Source organism: Oxyura jamaicensis, chromosome 12 (genome assembly GCF_011077185.1).
Source record: "Oxyura jamaicensis isolate SHBP4307 breed ruddy duck chromosome 12, BPBGC_Ojam_1.0, whole genome shotgun sequence".
NCBI lineage: Eukaryota > Metazoa > Chordata > Aves > Anseriformes > Anatidae > Oxyura > Oxyura jamaicensis.
Genome location: NC_048904.1, coordinates 9599879 through 9619225, shown reverse-complemented (window position 1 = coordinate 9619225; position 19347 = coordinate 9599879). Strand labels below are relative to the sequence as shown.

At 52.0% G+C, this 19347-nt stretch overlaps 1 protein-coding gene across 1 annotated transcript in view; it reads right to left on the bottom strand.

Annotated features, from left to right (window-relative positions):
• The window catches only part of FLNB (filamin B), an 87513-nt gene extending 73968 nt beyond the window's left edge, over positions 1-13545 (bottom strand). The window contains exons 1-2 of the mRNA XM_035337313.1: positions 13481-13545; positions 10838-10894 (exon numbers count right to left, since the gene is read on the bottom strand). The gene's annotated coding sequence lies outside the window, so the exon portion shown is untranslated. The remainder of the gene's footprint in view (positions 1-10837; positions 10895-13480) is intronic.
• Between the last annotated feature and the right edge of the window lie 5802 nt (positions 13546-19347).

Here is a 19347-nt window from a genome sequence, read left to right as displayed (position 1 = left end):
TAGCTGATTGCTTATAACATTTTAATTTCAGTTCCTTCCCACTCCCGCACCTAGTAATGCACACTCTTTAACAACACTTTGTGCCCAGGCCACGCTGCAATTTGGAGCTTTGGCTATTTTTTTTCCTGTAACAAAAGAAGCAAATAAAAATTAAACAGGAAAAAAGTAGTAATGGTAAGCTTAAAGTTTTCAGTAGAAGTCGTCTTTTCCGTAGAGCCATCAGAGAAAGTTCTCATCCCACAGATGATTGTGCAACGGCACCCTCAGCACACACAAGGACAGCGGGTTCTCTGGGTGGTTTTGCGCTGCTCCATCCATCCACGCGTCCCACCAGCAGCTTCCAGGCGTGCGCTCGGATGTGAAGCTGTAACCCCAGGCTCACCCCACCGGCATCGGGGAGAGGCAGAGCCCACAGCTGGGGCCAACTGTGCTGCTGCCCCCAGCCACTGACCCCCGGACCCCCGGGGCAGAGCCTGCGTCCTACAGCTCGCGTGCGAAAGGCTCCATTGCTCCAGCTTTTGCATGAGCAGAAGAGAAATAAAAGCGGTTGGACGGCAGCCTGAGGGGGAAAAAATCCCAGAGAAGTGGCCACCACCACTGGTGCACATCCTGTGGCCATCCAGCACCCACGGGGAGTAGCACAAGGTCTCAGCAGCCGGCCATGCCCACCGAAGGCAGCAGTGCAGTCGGGGATGGCAGCGGGGCAGCGGGTGCTGGTGCTCGGGGTGCAGCATCGCGTCCCAGCCCCTCTGCTCTGCACATCGCAGGGATTTTAAACAGAATCCGGCCTTCTGCATCCCGGCTGCTTTCACGATTTTGGGAACAAAGACTGCTTTATGGGAAGAGAATGACAAGAAAGCAAAATAATTTCTGCTCTGAGGACCAGATCCTGTTTCCTTCCTTCCTTCCTTCCTTCCCGTTCACAGATGGTGTCTGAGCCGCGGTCTGAGCAAGGTTTCTGGCTGCTGGGCAGATGGGGCAGCCCACACGTGCACCCCCTCTCCTGCACGGGTGTTTGTGATGGGGCAGGAGGGGCAGCGTGTCCGGGAGCTGCCCGGCCATGGCCGCTGTGTGGTGCAGCTCCTCCGGCACCAGCACCTGGTCCTCTGCAGCCCGTGCAAGAGATCCCCCGTGTGCACCACAGCTTGGGGTCACGTCTGACCTGAAAAACTGGCTTGACTTTGAAATGAAGCTGGAAGACATTTTAACACAAGTGCACACGTTTCCTGTACTTCGTTATAGATGAACTAATGTATGCCTTGCGTACCTTATACTTATAGGGATGGGTGTTTGTGTGGACATCCGTACACACACAGGGAGAGGGAAGGTGATTTCAACACTACACACTGTGGCAAATACTTTTTTCTTCTAATCTGTCCAGTTCGACAAGGAACTTTCCAACCCGGCTTTGCTCACTAGACACAGATATACGGAAGGAAGAATAGAGTCATTGCTTTTTCAGTTCTCTTTAAGCGGTTTCAAAAAAAAGCAGCATTGATTTTTTTTCCAGCGTTTTAAAAATACTCTTCCTCCCTCTTTATGATAATTTGCAAGAATGGGCTTAAAAAGACCCTGTTTATTCTGCACCCGAGGTCTCCCACTGTCCCACACTCACTGTTTTATCACAGAACTGCTCAGAATAGTTTGCATTTGAAAATGCAGCGCTGACAAATGGGATGAATTGGGGCATTTGGTTCCTTTACGTTTTGCAGAAAGACATTGACGACTGTGTCCCAAAGGAGAATATGGCAGCAGGCAGTGCGAACCCGCAAGGAATTGCTTTTTGGGCAGGAATAAAAGAATCAGGAACACGGGTTAAACTTGAGGGGTAAATAAAAGTTGGCCAGCCTTTACAAGGCCGCTGCTGCTCCTGCTGGAATCAGGGATAATCCTTAATGGAAATTAAACCCCAGCACAGATTATTGATCCCACACGTCAGGGCCCTGGATGTGTGCTGTGTGACCCCCCGGTGCACACTCACCGTTAGTTTTTTGGAGTGTCCCAGCAGTGGGAGGGCATCAGCTCTGACTGCTGGCTGTTGCATTCAGGAAAGGTCTGTCTAAACCTCCCTTGCAAAAGCAGAAGGGTGTGGGGAGCAGTGGCACGGCTGGCACTGACGTCTGTGGCCAGGCAGCGCATGACGGGTGACTAACGGGGTCCGAGTCTGCTCCAGAGGAGCCAAGAGCATCACGGCCCCGTGACAATGCGTTCCTGGACTCCTCTGAACCAGGGATCCCCCACCTGGGACACTGCGTGTGTCCTCTGCTCTATGCAATATTCAGCAATGGCTTCCTTTGATCATAAGAGGTCAAGGATCAGAATTAACCCCAAGTGTTAACCAGGGTTGGCACAGCTCGGTAAGAGCGGGCAGCAGCCAGGGCTGAGCATTCAGGGCCGCGTCTTTGCAGGTGGAGGGGATTTCTCCACTGGCAGCTCATGTTCCTGTTAGCCGCTGTGCAAGTAGAGGCTGCATCTTGTAAAGGCTTCGGTGATGCTGCTCAGACATGAGGAGGGCTGACTGTTCCCACACTGCAACTAACCCCACACAAATGGCTTTGAAGATGCATCGCAGCCCAGCAGAAAAGTGTTGTGGAAAGCCAGCAAGATGCCTCCATCCCTTCCAAAGGCTTCTGTCAAACCCGCTGTGCTGTGAGGGTTTGTGCCCCAGGGCTGCTCAAGTTTGGGAGCTGTCAAGGCAACCGCTTGGGAAAAGAACTGGGCCATGGGCTATAGCACCCGGGTAGCTTTAGAAATTTATCAGGAGATTTTAAATATTCATAAGTTTGGGGCATGTAATGGCCTAACCCAAACACAGGACAGCATCGTGCGCTGCAACAAAAGCCATGTGCAACAAATGCCGTAAAATAACTGACCACACAATCAAAACACTGCACAGATGTTAATCCTCGCAGTACCTTGGGGAGACTCCTCCACCAGCCCAGCCTTCACCCAATAATTTCAAAGGTAGCGAAGCCTTTGAAAAGGCTCAAGGCAGCTCAAAGTTTGGCTCCTCGTGAGCCACAATCACCATAATCCCATGGGATTTTGGTGCCAGCTGCCACTCACCAGAGTGGCCAAGTGACCAAGCACAGCATTGCCACGCAGCCAGCAGCACTCGCCCCAGCTCCGCCGTCACATCCAGGTCCCAGCCTGGCACCAAGGCTTCCCAAGCATACCACACATTTTCTTCTCCCCTTACGCTATTTGCTGAGTTTTAAAAGACAATAGAAGTGTTTCTTCTCTATTGATGAAGCAGTCATTAAGCCTCTCCTTTTGCTACCCTGATCTCTACCAAGCAAAGCAAAACCGAGACAAGTCGGTCAAGTCAAAGCATGAATTCAATGGATTGCGTCATGGGCTGTGTTCTCCTTATTCAGCAGCTACATGGAAGGCAAAGAAGTTCTGCGTTACACAAATATCAGCTAGGACATCTGATACAACTTGTTCTCACTTTTTCCAGCTTCTTTTTCCTCCTCCCTTTGTTATCCAGGACTGTGAAGACAGCAACGTGAGAGCACGCAGCAGTGGTTCAATCCAAATCGGACAGAGGGACGTCTTTAGGCAGAAAGATCTCTAGAAATATACCGAAAAATATAAGACGTAGTCCTGGAATTTGTATCAAAATTTATCATTTGAATGTCTGCTTAGGCAACAGTTGCTTGCAGTAGCAGTTACGTCTGGGGCATTTTTTTTCATCTCCCTGTGTCTGAAAGAACATGATTTTTCTTCTGTACGTGGAGGTCTCGCTGCATTATGTATGTATCCAGAAGCTGGAAGTGGTGCCAAAAGCAGCCATCCATCTGGCAAACACGGTGCCTTGCCAGAACTTACACTGCTGCTGCCTGTTGGATCCCGGGGAGGCTCGCAGCTGGGGTTTAAAGCTCTGCTTCTGACACAGGCTGTGAATGGCCCAAGAGCGAGCCTGCTTGTGCCTTTTGCAAGCCCGTGGCAGCTGAGCTCAAGGACACGACCGAACTGGGACCCATCGGGTACGTGCTGGGAGACAAAGGACAGGGGATTCCCCAGGAGCGTGTCTCATTCAGGAATTCACCTCCCTTCTTCGTCTGAAACACCCTCACTGCCTGTTCCTATGGCAATGCTGCAAAGTTCATCAAACTTTCGAGGCTCTTAAGAGCAGAGGAAGGCGAGCAGGGGAACCAGCATCTGGGGAAGGATGTTTAATTTTACTTCCAACCCCTGCACATGGCTTTAAGTGAGAAGTACATGCTCTGAGCCGCAGATAGGCATCTCTGTTTGCAGAATCTCCCTAAATGTTCTGCGGTGCCCGAGGAGGATGCCCGGCAGCGCCAACGTCCCCGCGGCCGCTCCTGGCAGAAGCCCCACCGCGCAGCGGGGCCTGAGCAAAACGCAGCTCTCCCAAATCAACGTGACTCGACAGAGCAAACGCTAAGTCAAAAAACTATTTGAAATAGCAACTCATTTTTAAAATAGCTCAGGATCTGATTTCATGACCTAAGAAGTCAGATGCTGAGGCAGAAACACAATGCTCCAGTGTGCGTCTAATCGCGGCTTCCTGCCCGTATCAGATAGCTGCAGGCGCTGTGCTCGTTAGGCACTTCTTGTGGTTCCCTCCACCTCTACCTACTGCTCATATTTGCCTTCAGAGTGGCTGCGGCTCTCCCCCTGAGCTGGTACACCCATTTTTCTCAGAGTCTGAGCTCCTTTTCCTGTGCTTTTGCTCCGTGAGTCAGAGTTTTCAGGAGTGATGGTGTAAAACCAGAATAAAACTGCTCACCCCCGCCAGCCCCTGCGGCCCGCACAAGCTCCCAGGTGTTCCCCAGTTACTCCCCAGGAGCTGTTTTAACCTGGATGGAGAAGAACAGCTGTATTTGGCCAAGCTCCCCCTCGGGACAGCTGGATGAAGCGTAGGAAGGAACGCTTTCCAGGGGAACAGCGTCTATTTTTTAAACAAACCGAAGGCCTTCTGTGTGTGACATAAACAGAGCTGGTGACTTCTACGCAGTCGGGGGGGGTCGTGCGGTGATCCGGGCGCTCGCCCCAGGACGGGGTGGCTGCGTGGACGAGCGGTGCTGCGCAGCGCGAGCAGAGCCGCGCGCGTTCTGGTGAACTCAGGGGAAAGGCACGACGCAGCGCAGCGCTCGCATCCCTCGCCTCCACTGTGTTGCTCTCTTGAGGGTAAATAATCGACCAAAAAAATACTTTAAATGGTTTTTCTTTCTGCAAAAGGCTGACGTCACCGAACATTTCTCACAAAAAAATATTCCCAGACTGGAACCTTGCACAAGAAGCCTCCTGGCTGATTTGGAAAGCTGCTTTATGAGCCCCTAGAAGGGCCGATAAGCCTTGGCCGGAGCACAGGGACACAAAGGCAGGGCATTGTTCTGCTGCTCAGCCCACTAGGTGCTGGCAGCCTGGTCTCGATCCAGGCAAGCAATTAGAGTATTTGACTTCCTATATAAATGCCTGGATGTATATGCACGTGAGGCCATATATCTGGGGGCATTCCTCTGCTCGAATGGGAGCAAACCTTTAAAACATGATCCCCGCGTGGCAGCCAGCCTCGAGCCACCGCTCCTCCGTGCAGTTGGTGTTATCCCCTGCAGCACAGCAATGTCCCGTGGCTCAGCGATGCTCTGCTAGGAGGCGAAATACCTCCTAGGAGGACAATTGCAGGGCAAAACCTGCGATTCCAGTGGCCCTGATGAAAAATTGGGGATAATGGTGCTTCCTGGCTTTTGCAAAGCAGCTCCAAGAGCACCCGCTTAAGACGAGGTGATAAAAGGTATGCCCCTGGGAGCAGAGGGCACAGAAAGGTGCTCCTGGTGGAGGCAGCGGGGAAGCCAGGCAGCTGTGCCTCTCACTGTGCGTGTGCCCAGCAGAGCTGAAACAGGAGATGGTATCAAGGATAAGCCCGGTAACACGCTGTCGGATTGAAAAGGACCGAAAAGTAAAAATAGATCCCTTTCAATCAAACAACAGCGCATTTCAAAGGGCAATTCAGCCTTGCCGGAGTAATGGGCACGGCACTTCACGGCAGACACCTGGTACAGCGCTCTCAGCTAGGAACATTGCCTTCATAAATCACACGCTCTGCTAAAACACCAGCAGAGCAGCTGGCACTCCACAGCGGGGGGAAAGGAGCCCCACAGGTCCTGCTCATCTGGAGGGAGCAAGAACGAAATACAATGGGGCTGGGACACTGCTCGAGAGCCTTTTTTGAGGGTGGTCCCCGTGCCCTGGTGCTGGATGCCCCATTGCTGCAATAGTGCTGTTGGAGAGCAGAGACAGAAGAGTGAAATGTGGAGCCAGCAGCCTCAGGTAAGCAGCTTCAGCTTTCTGCCACGAGGATAATGCCTGGTGGCCACCAGGCACCTCCAATGGCCCTTGCTGGTTTTTGGCCTCCCTGAGGCTCGAGGCTGGTGGCTGGTTACCAGCACCCCTGGTTTGCAATAGCCACCAGCAGGGCCAGGAGTAGCCACCGGCAGCTCCCTCCTCCTTCGTTCTGCACAGAAATGGGTTTCTGGATCCATCTCCTCATTGATGGACTTTGCTCATAAAACACTTCTTTGGTCCTTGTGGTCCTTCTGTCCTTCACTGGCTGGCAAGCTCCCGATACAACCGTGCCTTCCCCCCACTCCCCTGCCAGCCTCAGTGACGGCGTGCCCGGGCACATACAAACCAAGAGCGGCACTGGCCCGCTGCGTCTCCTGCAGTCCTCACAGCAGCAGTGAATTCTCCTTCTCCAAGGCAAAATCCTCGCTCTGGCTCCTCAACAGCAGCGAGCTTCCCGGAGGCAGGACAGGGCACAACGGAATGGCTGCAAAGTGGTGAAGCGCAGCAGCAGCCCAGCCTCACCCATGGTACCCCGGGGGCTGGAAGCCTGCGGGCAGAGGGCACTTTCCCTTCTGGGTGAATCCCAGCCCCTTTGGCAACCCTTACAAATGCTAATCAGCACGAAGTGCCTTCAGCTGCCAGCCCAGGAGGCCGGAGGGATACAGCCTCGCTCCCGGGTGCATGTCCCCAGCGCGGTGGCTTCACGGTGGGGCTGTGGGCTGAGAGGGAAGGGGCGAGCTGCGAGGGCAGCCCTGCTGCCACCCCGCACCCCAGGAGGCACAAACCCCAAATGCAAACATTTTACAATGCTGCCATCTACTGCCACCAGCCCGGCCGGCCCCACGGGCTGTGCCCCGGGGCCAGGGACACGCTGCGGGCACCGCTGGGCCTGTGCGAGGTTTGCACCCAACTTTTCCTTACGGCTGCTCCTTGCAGCCAGCCAGGTCTGGTGCTCTGAGCACGGGACAAGCCCTAGCGAAAGTAGCCAGCGGTTCGGTTCGATGAAAATCCCCGCAGCGGGGAAATCTCTAAACCCGGGGCTGGCAAGGAGCTTCGCCTGCTCTCCCCATGCCTCGAGAAAGGCAGCGGTTCGGTGGGAGGCAGGGAAGGGGATGTGCTGCCCCTGCCGCAGCCTGGGAATATCTCCTAATGCCGCAGGAATGCGGTTATGTCATGGCGAGTCCCCCACACGCCCTGCCACTGCCTCGCAGCCATCCGCCAGCACAGCGGGGCTAGCCGAAACCTCGGGGAAGCATCGTTACGGCTGAAATCGAGGCATAAATTTCTGCTGGTGCAGCTCCCGGCTGCGAAAACCTGTGAGCCCCAACAGCCACCAACTGCGGCGAAGTCACACCAATGCTTCCCAGGGCCAGGACCAAGGTGCTGGTACCTGGCCTGTCTGTGAGAGCCGTAATCGAGAGGAGGGAGGAAAAGGTTTTTAAAAAGCCTCCCGTTGAGCGTTACCAGGGGCAGTACTTCTGACTCTGCAGGAATCCTTCCTGCCGCATTCACTGGCAATGACGCACCCACGGGAGGGTGAAGCATGCCCGAGACGAGAGCCGCTGAAGCCCCCTCCTGCTGAGCTGCTGTTTCTGAAGATTTGTAGCTCTTTGTCCAGCGGAGGAGCTTTATTATTACGGAAAGAACATGAGATTTTTATGAGTGATTTTACAAATTAGTTTCTCAAATTGTTTGCAGCAGCACGAGAAACGTTGCGGTCATTAAAGTTCATAGCAAGTATCAAATGTTCCTGCACTGCGAAGGCCTTCCTCGTGCTGCAGGAACGAAGCAAAGTCAGCCGCGGCGTGTTTAAACGCCTGACCCCAAAGTGCTGTTCATTAACTCCCAGTAAGTGCATGGCCGCTCCTTCTGCCCGCGTGAACAGGGGTGAAACGAGCAGGGAGCTAATCCAGCACAAACCCAGCTACAAACAGGATTTTCAAAACAAATTACTAATTATTTCCATTCACCTCATTTAATTTGGGCTCATACAGAAATGCTGCTCATCCAATAGTCCAAAATATGTCATGTATTAGGAGCTCAGGAGTCCAACCCAATGAATGAGTCATCACCCAGCGGATGAAATCTCATATCTTCATGGCTGCTCATAAATAAGACAAGCTCAACTTTATAGTAAGTCATAAGTAAACAATGAACTATATGAAAATCAGAGTCAGCTGTGCTGTAACTGCGCGGGCACGGTGCCCACGCAGAAATGAAAAGCGAATGTGATACCATCACCGTCTGGCTGTGGAGACTCAGTCCGGGGCCGAAGCTCCAGCAGGGGTTTTCATGCTTGTAGCAGGAAGGCTGATCCCTGCCCGAACCTCCGAGGCAGCTGCGGATGGCTGCTCGCAGCACACGAGGCATTGTCATAGCTAACACCACGTCTGCAGCCCCGCAACCCAGCCAAGGCACCCGGGCAGGACATGAGGGGAAGCAGCAGGTGATGTGCCCGGTGCCCGCTCTGCTCAGCACCGTCCCTCCTGGCCTCGTGCCCCTGCCTCCAGCACCCCTCAGGGGATTTCTATTTTTCCAGATGCAGCCTTTGAAGCCCCCCATGTCCTTGTGGGCTCAGTGGGGCGCTCTGAAGAGGAGGTGTCCTGCTGCTCCCTGCCCGACCCCTCACCTCTTCAGCGCAGCCGAGCAGCTCAGGCTGCCACGAGCACGGTGGTAGGGCCAAGACGGTAGCTGCTTGACTATAGGAAGGGGGGAGAGACCAGAACAGTCTTTCCCTGAGAGCAAAGCTCCAGTATGTGCCAAAATACACAGGGACACAAGCTGCCTTGCAACTGTCCCCGCAGAGCAGGGGCCGGGGCAACTCAGGATATCCTCTCCTCTCCGCAGCGATGTCCGAAGGCACAGGGGGGAAACCGCCACAATGAGGCAGAAGAATGAAAACCCCAAAGAGGCACAAGCCCGGCTGCAGCAGCCTCACTGCAGGGCAGGGGATGAAGCATCTCGTGCCCGTGGCGCCGCTGCTGGCTCTGCCCACCAAGCACACCCTTGATGGGAAGGATGTTTTGTTTTCCCAGCCCTGCTACAGCTGGGACAGGGCAAAGCACAGGCATAGCCCAACTGGGGGCACGACTGCACAAGCCCCCACCTCTGCTTTCCCTGCAAGCAGGGGCCCTCTGTGTGCACGCACCTTGTAACATTAGAAAATTATTGTACCTTGTTAATAAAGTCGCCAGTTGATGAGCAATTTTCAGAAAGAATGCAAAACTTGCATCAGTGCAGTATTACCTCTAATCAAGCAATCTTCACAACCCTCCAGAACAAATGGAACTTCATATTTTCCATATGTAACCATCCTTGTCACCCAAAGCACTTTGGGTTCAATATAAATACCAGCTTTCATTACAGGGAAAAAAAAATAAAAGCCTTGTGGTGCACGGTTTTCCTGGAATTACATATCTCTGGTTCCCTCACTCAACATGTTTAGAATTAAATCAGAAAACCTTAACTCACCCTCTAATGATCTGTTTGTTTCCAGATCCATATTCCCACAATATGTTTGCTGACAGCAGTTGGGCTTTTTGACAGAAGACAAGCATTTTTTCCCAACAATGTATATTTGATTTGTTCTGGTGCATTACAAGGGAAGAGTGCAGGCTGTATAAGCTGTCACCAGCAACGTGATTGCAAGGCTAAGTGTAATTTATTTAGTACAAACTAAATGTTTATACTAAACGTTCTTTGTTCTGAACATTATCACTTCAATGTTCAGCATTTTACGAAGAGAACAGTGAAAAGGTTGGGTCCTGTTTTGAAAGGATTTTTAAATTTAGCATCGCTATGAACTGGAGCCAGAACCCCAGTGCGTGAAGCTCTCCGGAGAAGGGTCATAAAAGCTGCTCCCCTCAGCTTCAGGCGCTTCCAGAGCTGTTCAGCTCTGTGCTATGCGTTCGATGTAACAAAACCAAAACAGCTCTTGAAAGGATAACGCTGCTTCAAATAAGCATTACACTCCGAATAACGTTGCGTGCGATATTTTGACATTATTGTAGCTTATTTCTTTCTCCCGCTCCCTTAAAAGAACTGCTTCTGTTCAAATTCCTCTAGCTTCCACAAAGCACTTTGATGGCAGCAGAAAAGGAAGGGGCTGTGATGAGACCCAGTCCCCACAGCACCTCTGCAGCCCTGCACTTTCTTGCGGCAGGACAGCGCCAAGCCAGGGCACAGCATCCACAGCACAAAGCCGCGAAGCAGCAAGAGCCTGCAGTTAGTTACTGGACAAAGAGCTCACAGCCGAGCATGAAGCACACACAGGTTGGTTAATACCTGGGGAGCCCCGCACATGGCCTCCTTTAAAAGATAAGTTTATCTTATCTTTCTCTGGGTGTGGCCAAGTTCCTCTGCAAGCAGGGAATTGCACGCTGCTGGTGGCGTGAACAGCATCGCCCCGTATAAGCGTGCTGGACACGTGGGTCCAGGTGTGACATCCACCGCTCAGGAAAAAAAAAAAAAAAAAAAAAAAAATGGGGAGGGGGGGGGGGGATGGCTAAAGCATGGGACTCACCTCGTAGCGAAGAGCCTCGGGAGCCTGATCTGGGACGAGCCTCGGTCACTGCAGCACCTGCATGGGATGAGAAGGCTCAGGAGGGGGCTCCCCCCCCGAGGCAGCTGCAGCTGCGCAAAGCGATGCGCTGCAGAAACGTCCCCAACAGGGGCAACCTGGTGACCAACCAACCCACGCCCTACTCACTACAAAGGATCTTCCACCACTATATGTTGAAAAACCAGCATCAGATGTTTCTTTAAAGCTAGCTTAAGTTGGAACTATCGGAGCTGGTTTTCCCCGCCACGCTGTGCCTCATCGCTGGCTTTGCCGCCCCTCTTCCCCAGGGGGTGATTTTTCCTACGAACAGCATCTCCAAGTCTTACTCCTAGAAAGAACTAAATATCTTACTTCCATTTCTACAGAATTATTCGTATTTGCTTATGGTAAAGCATTTTAGACCCAACAAATGAAATACCAGAAAGTTTATCTGGAGAAAGGAAATACTTTCTGCGGAATCCCATTTGCTCCCCGCTGAGAGGATGACTCACAAAGCTGCGAAGTCCCTCGGCAGCGCACAGGGGTGTTCCTCTGGGGTGTGAAGCTGGCCCTCCTTTATCACAGATAACGCCTGCCTGGCACCAGCATTGTTCTGCTGCCAGTGCCCAGTCCTAAACAGGCTTTCAATGGCAAAAATGCACACTGAGATCCAGAAGGCAAACGACCTTTGTGCTTGCGATTCCGTGTTCGGTTACGCTTACTTTCCTACTTAACATATAGGTAGGTATTCCTTTTTGTTGTTGTCGTTAAGACAACTTTACTTAGTTTTAATAGGCTTTTTTGTTGTATTTAAAATGTAGAGGAAAAGAGAAAAAAAAAAAACACCATTGTTCTCCCACATGTTTGTTTTCACTACGACTGCTAAGAGGAAAAGCCCTCTACAAAAACAGGATGCAGCAGACTCTTCTCCTCTGCAGTCCCCCGCAGCCCCCGCACCCTCCACGCTCAGGGCATATTGCAGGGTTCATCAGGAGTCCGTAGAAAGTCATATGGAAATGAAAACCATCAGTGGGAGTTTTATTACCCTCCTGAATGGGAGTGACATGAGGTCCCTGCTGAATAAACCCCACCAGCCCGGGCAGGTTCTGCTCCCTTTGGACAAGGCCTGGTCTGCCTATAAAGCAGACGTCTTTCCCTGCAGTCCTGGTTACAGACAACGAGGGGTGGATGGGGATGTCCATGGGGCAAACCCCGTTGCTGTGGGAAGGCATCGAGCCAAGGGCTGCATGGCAATATCCAAGGCACCCAGTGGTCTCATTCCATGTCCCTGCTCGGGTGGCCTATGAGGCTGAGCACAAGGGACCTAGCCAATGCTGCCCAGGTTGGGGAGGGCATGTCTCCAGCCCCCTGGAGGCTTCCCCAAGTGCCCCACATCTCTGGGGTGCCCGCGGGAGCAGAATCCCACGTGCGCTGCTTTTGTCCCACTCTGATCACTGCTTCCCCTGCCTGCTTCTGGACCGACCACGAGTGGCCCCGGGCTGTGCCAGCAGCCCGCAGGAAAGGTGCCAGAAGCCAGGCAGGAGGGCTCGCTGTGAGCGCGTTCCTGTGGGCTGCTATTAGGGAGACAGTAAAAAATCCTGTTTTCTTTCTCCCAACACATTGGCTTTTGGAGGAGCTCATCATTCCAGAGAATAACACTGACTTGTTCTCGGAGATACGGAAGAATAAATCAAAGGCAGTGGCCAGGAGAGCTGTGTTTCTGTAACCAAGAGCCGCATCTCTGGCCAGAAAGCACCTCGTGGGAATCCGATTCTGGCGACTCAGGGGCCTGTAAAGAGCAACTCAAGCTTTTCCGACTCTGAAACATGGTGATTGCAATTCCATTCACCCTGCTCAGAAACTACCACTTAACAGCCATCCGTCTGGCAGCCTCCTTGAGACACCGAGCCAAAAGTGTTATAATAAAGAAAAAAAAAAAAAGTGGGTCTCAGATTTTAGGGAAATACTTTTTCTGGATTCTTTCTAAGGAAAAACATACAATGCTGTAAAGGTGGAGGGTATTCTTTGGGGTGAGAGGAACAATTTGCTATTTTAGTTTTAGGTTTATGGGGACGGGGCATTGCTCGTTTTCCTTTGAACTAAGCGTAATGCTTGTTTCTGCTGCTGGAATAATCACTTTTGATCCATCCTTGATTTCTGAACAAGAGGAATCACTGCTATAATTCCAACGTTTTACAATGTAAATGATACAGTAAATGTTTATGACAAAATCCTTAGGTAAGACTCCTGCTGCTTTATCACCACAAAATAAAGAGAAGCCCAGTGACGGGCACGGTGCCTGTCACCCGGCAGGTACTGCCTTCGGGGAGAAGGGCCGGGGAGACAACCCAGACCTCAAACTGCAGCTACACCCGCTGTCACTTAGGACCAGGCTCTGACACTTCCAGCCCCCAAAAGCCGCTGTCCGTTCATGCCGAGACCTTTCATCACTTAGAAGCTGTAAGCAAACACCCGTCAGGAGACGAAAACCCACATCCATCGCTTCTTCCTCCCACACCCGCAGCATGCAGGGGGCTCCCCCCGGCACCACCCGGTCCCCGGAGCCTCTCCGCTCGTTCCCAGGACCAAGGCCCCGGCCGCCCCCCTCCGTCCCCCGGTACCTACCGGGGGCTGCCCGCTGCGGGAGGGCTCCGGGCTCCGCTCCGCTGCCGGCCCGCGGCCGAGCTCCCTGAGGCGGCGGGCGGGCTGAGGGAGGGGCGCGGGCAGGGCGGGCTCGGCCCCTCCTGGGCCGCACCTCGGGGCTGTTGGGGGGCAGCCAGCCCCTTACCCCCACGTCTGGGGGTGTGTGGGTGCCAGGTGCCCCCCCTCAGACCCGGGGAGGTTTGGGGAGTGCCGCTGGCAGCACTTCTTCCCCAAAATGCCTCCTTGGCAAGCAGTTCAGGGCTGGGAAAGGCTTCTGGGGGAGAAGCCCAGCTCTGTGAGGGGGTTCTGGAGTGACACAGTGATGGTCAGAGCCCGCTGGGCACACAAATCCCAGTGGGTGTCCTGGGTACAGGGCTGAGCCAGGCCCAAGCTGAGAGGGTACTTGCTCCTGCGAGGGAGCGCCTGGCTCCACGTACTCAGTGTTCCCTAAACCCGTGGAGAGGGTAGGGCTGGCCCCCAGGAACTCAACCTCTTGTTACTTCCAGTAAAATGTGTAAAATCACTGCATGACAAGTCCTGACCTCCATGTTCCCCTGCTCTGTGCTGCCACAAAGCCATTGCATTTCAGGGGCAAGCATTTTGTGGCACTGCTTTCTTCTAGGCCATGCCACCATGCCAGCTCTCACCTTGATCCATCACACACACCCCTACAGATCATTTTGAGGTCGCAGACAAGAACCTTTGGGCTCCAGCTCCCCTGGGAAACTGAGCTAAACCCAGCCTTCTCTGAGGCTTCCTCAAAAACCCCTTGTTCTGCATGAAATTCTTCCCCCATGTAAAGCCCTGCTGCCACAGCTCAGCCATCCCCTGGCCCAGCCACCCACCTCAGCTTCATCTCAAAGCTGAATTTCACCCGTGCGCCACAGCTGGTCCCCAGGTCCTGGAGTACAAGAGGGATTCTGCTCTCATTAGGGATCAGATTTGGGTTTGAGTCAGATTTGGGCCGGGGAGCAGCCTAGCGGGCGGCAGCCCCTGCTGTAGGTTACTGAGCCAGCAACGCTGCGGTGCTGCCTGGGGGGCGAATGTCCTCCCCCCAGGGCAAGAAGCGGGTTCAAATTGTTTAGAGAACAAAACTCTGTTAGAACGTTTCATTGGAGCCCGGGGAAATTACTTTTAAAATACATATACATCGCATTAGCAGTAATAATACACTTTTTAAAAGTCCACTGTAAAAGTAATGATGTTTAGGGACAGAGCCAATGTTTCAAGCCTGTCTGTATGGAGATCACATCAGGCGTGTGGTTCATGTTCCCAGGTTCTGCAACGTGAAAGAAAATCCTCTGCTAGTTTGCTAAACTGAGCTAGTTCAGTTGTATGATTGTTGGAACTTGGAAAACTTCACTAAAATTGGGGGTTCCATTAACAAATATAGGCTTTTCATCTTGTACCTAAACTGCCCTTCTCCTCAGTCATTAGTGGGCTCTGCTGCCATGATGCTTAAATGAGCTGTTATATTTAAATTATTAGAAGATGACAAATGAAACCAGGAAATAAAGTATCCGCAGGACCTGTCCTGGCAGCCGCCTCACAGCGCTATGCTGTGAGGTTTCCACTCACCAGGCAGACATCGGCTGCTCACCTTCCCCTGCAGCCAGGCACCAGGGAGACAACACGGCTGCCTCAGCACCTGGCCCTTGATGATGTTTTATTAAACACTGGTGAGTTCTCAGCTGAAAGCAAATTAGGTTACCTCCAAGTGAATCTCATGTGAGCAGAAGCAAGGTCTTCCCACCTTCACCTCCCTGTGAGGAGGAGGCCATGGAGAGGCAATCGCAGCTCATTTGGATCCTGCATGGCTCAGGATGCACCACGTGCAAGCACGTTATATATCACTTTGACTTATAGTTACCTGTCCTTGATGGCATTTTCTAGGGGAGCAGGAGCTCTGGAGAAGGACCAGCCCCACAGTCATGGAGATGATCCCATCTGGAGCACAGAGATGGGTGCTGCGGCAGGGATCTGCTGGCATGCATGCTGTGAAGCCAGCCTGAAATTTCCACAATGTCTAAAATAATGAGTAAAAAGTATGAACAATGAGAAGAGAATTATGAAATCCAAGTAAGCACTGCTAATGGATTTTTTTCCTAATTTCTTAAACCACCTCCTACATTTTTAATGAAACAGAAACATCCAAAACTTTCCTACTTGGAGATCTCATTTCCTTGTTAGTCAGAAATGCCCCGAATACTTCTCCGTCTTTGTTTTCAGTGGTTGGCGTTTCACAGAAATGACTAAAAGCATTCATCTTTTTGTTAAGAATACACTTTATTATTATTATGTTTTTTATTATTTTAAAGAAGTGTTGCTTTTTTATAACAACCTTGAGTTTTTCTTTTTTTGATATGAGAACAAGCATTCTTCCAAATTTCAACCAGCACCTCAAAGGAAGTTTTCACAGAAGGGGTGGAGATATGAAATATTTCTAAGATGTAGTTTTCTTTGATTTCCAAAGAATTTGATTCAAGAGCTAGAAAGCTGTGAAAAACAAACCCAGTGAGAGAACAGTAACACAGAGCCAGGTCCTTCCTAAGCCTCTGGGACCCTTTCAAGTCAGTCTGAAAACCTCTTTGTTAATCAAAATAATTGCATGAGAACCCATCAGGAAATTGTAAAACATTAAAAATGAAAAGTTGGCATTCCAAATTCACTATTGTGGCTAAAAAACAGATTATCTCTGTCAAAAACTGTGGGAAAGTTTGCTTTGCAAACTGTAGGGGCAGAAATAAATATTTGCCCAATCTGTTTGGTTTAAACTGAAAACATGCATACATGTGCAGTGTGCTTCAATTAAATGCTATTTTCACCCCCCCCCTTCCCATGTGTATCATCAAACTGCCCCCATGACGAGCTCTTACAGCATCTCTCCCAGGAGTTGGGCCAGCAGGTCACAGGGAGGGTAGTGCCATGCCAGGGCAGGTTGGACCATTTTGAATTTTAGCCTTTTTTCTTCAGCCTCACCTCTGAGCCTATTTAAACGTAGCTTGACCCAACACGGGGACAGGGAGCAGGGACTCCTCTGCAGCCACCCAGCGTTGTGTGTCTACCACTACTGACCTCAGCTCCAGGCTCAAGGTCCTCACCCATTTCGAGTCAAGTGGCCTTGCTTGAGGAAGGGAGCAGATCGCTTGGGGTCACTAGTCTCAAACGAGTGGATCCAAACAGAGTTACACACAGCCCCACAGTGGTCAGGAGCCACTCCTGTCACCTACCCCAAGAACAAAGTCCCCTGCACCAACGGTCCCTGCTCCTGCAGGGACATATCCAGAGTTATGAACGCTACATGTCTCTACTCTGGGCTCTCATTCTTAACATCTGTTCACAAAGTTAGCCATGTGCTTTGTTTTGAAAATAAGGTCCATACTTATAAACATGTCATTTAAAAATTCAGCTGTTTAAAAGAAACAACACCTCCACTCCAGCAGCCCTTCTGGTCCGCTCCTCTGTGGCAGCAACGTTCAAAGGGGTGAGGAAGAGAGAAAAGCTGGACTAGAAATGAATGGTTGCCACATTTAAAATCACCTGCTGGAAGCAGAAAATGTTTCAGGACATTTTGGGAAATAAACAGATGATGCCCATAACCCACCGCTGCTCCCAAGGGGGCTGAGGGCCTCTCGGCACATCACCCCAGGACCCCACCGGAGCAGCCGCTGATGCCGCTGGCATCACATGAAAGTGCAACAATTCTGTGTGTGGTACAAAGATCCTTTCAAAATGTGTTCTTGCCTGAAAGAACTTGCAGCTAAACAGAAGCACAGCTTATTTTGTCCAGATTTAGCAAGTCTTGGCTCTCTGTCAGCTCAGGAGGTCAGGGTCTCGATGCTTCTCCCCCTCGAATCATGAGGAACATGGCCACAGGCTCCAGACGGGAACCAGACCTTATCCTACGTGCTCATCTGTTGAGCTGACATCTTTGAACTTCGTAGTGCTTACAGCAACACACATGGTGCAGCTGAGGACTGCCATGAGGAGCAGAGCAGGAGGGGCAGCCAGCAGCAGCTCCCCGCGGGAGGTGACGATGCTCACCCACCGCTGCGACCACACGTGCCTGCACCCAGCGCCACTGGTCGTGTGAGAGGAAGGTGACTGATTTAACACAATGCTGTGTCCGAGCAAGGAGCGGTGGCAGCTGACAGACTCAACCTGGGGGTGAAAGCACCTTCCTCCTGCCCCTCAGACAAACCCGAGAAGCCCACAGGCAGCTGAAGGCACCTCAGGAGAGGAACAGGAACCAGTGGGGAGCTTTGCCGGGGAGGAAAGAGGCCGCGGAGCAGGATTACAGATGAACACCACGTGCAGCATAATTAATCAAGATTAGTTTTTATTTTACAGCACGAGCAGCCCGCAGGCTCAGCATGTGGCGATCTGGCCCTGCGAGCTCCCAGGCGCGGGGCTGGGCTGGGCGCCTGCTCTGGGAGTGCTCCAGGCTCGACGTCAGCCCGCGGGAAGCGGTGCCGGTGACTCACCGAGTGCGTGCTTGCTCCGAGGCCGATGAACCCCTACCCGACACTCTGGCCCTTTCCACGGCCCCGCTCCATTATTCTTCCGGTTACAAAGCGTGGCAGCTGCTGGCGGGGGAATTTCCCATGGAGCAGAAGGGTCCGGGCCGCAGCCCCCCGTACTGACACGCTGCAGGGCCGTGGGGATTTACAGCTCTGCCTGTCGCCAGAGCAGGGGCTGGCCGCAGCATCGGGCAGCTCACAATGACATCTTTGCTGCCGTGAAACATCCACCTCGGTGCTTTTAGGCAGATTCCAGCTTGTGCAAGAGCAAGCTGCCCAGCTGCAGTGCTCATGGCCGACCTCCCACCTCCCCTCACCCCTGCCCTCTACAAACCACGGAGATTTGGGTTTTTGCTTTCCCTAGATTACAAATTGCTGCCTGCTGACCCAGCACCAGTGTGCTGCCCCCAGAGGCTTACCTACCTACCTTTGTGCTGTGAGCAATAACAGGACTTTGCCAGCCTCAAAAACCTGAAGCCCAGTTACACACCGTCTGCTAACGCTCCTGAGGCATCAGAACTGCCCAGGGCCACAAGCAGTAGGAGTACCCGGGACGCTGGGGAGACTGGCTCTACCGAGGAGTTACATGGAACAGAAATCAGTGTCTCCGTCCCTTCTCATCCAGGACAGACTGCATCTAACACGTATCTTCATGCGGAGAACTCTTCGGTCACACTGGGGATGGACCTGGGGAACGGGACGACCAATGGAGCCAGGGACTGGGGTCCAGGTACCACACAGCTACTTTACTCCATCCTTTGACTTTATTTTATATCCATATTTCTTCAATATAATAGAATACAACTTATTTTACATAATGTATACAAACTATATCACAGTTCTTTACAGAGCAAAGCATGAATTACATGGTAAGAACTGGGAGAAAAATGATGGGGTCCTCTGCACTGCCAAGCCCACTGATTTCCCTGTGGAAAATATTTTTCTCCCTACTCAGTGACTGCTCCCTGGACACCCTCAATCTACTTCCACCTGACTAGGTCCTGCCCCAAGGTGACCATGGCTGTCACCACAGCACCGTCCCTGTCCCCAGCAGGAGGGCAGGGCTGGGGCTGCTGCTGCCTGCACTGAGCCTCCCACTGCTCCCATCTCTGTCTCACAAACCATAAAAAGCAGCTGTCTTCTGAGCATCACAGTTATTCCCAAGGTAAGTACTGCAAACTCAAGGAAAGAGGAGAGGAAAAAAAAAAAAAAAGCTCATCCTTTTCAAAGCTCATCCTTTTCTCCAAGGATGAGCTTTGAGCTTTTTCTTTTCTTTTCTTTTCTTTTCTTTTCTTTTCTTTTCTTTTCTTTTCTTTTCTTTTCTTTTCT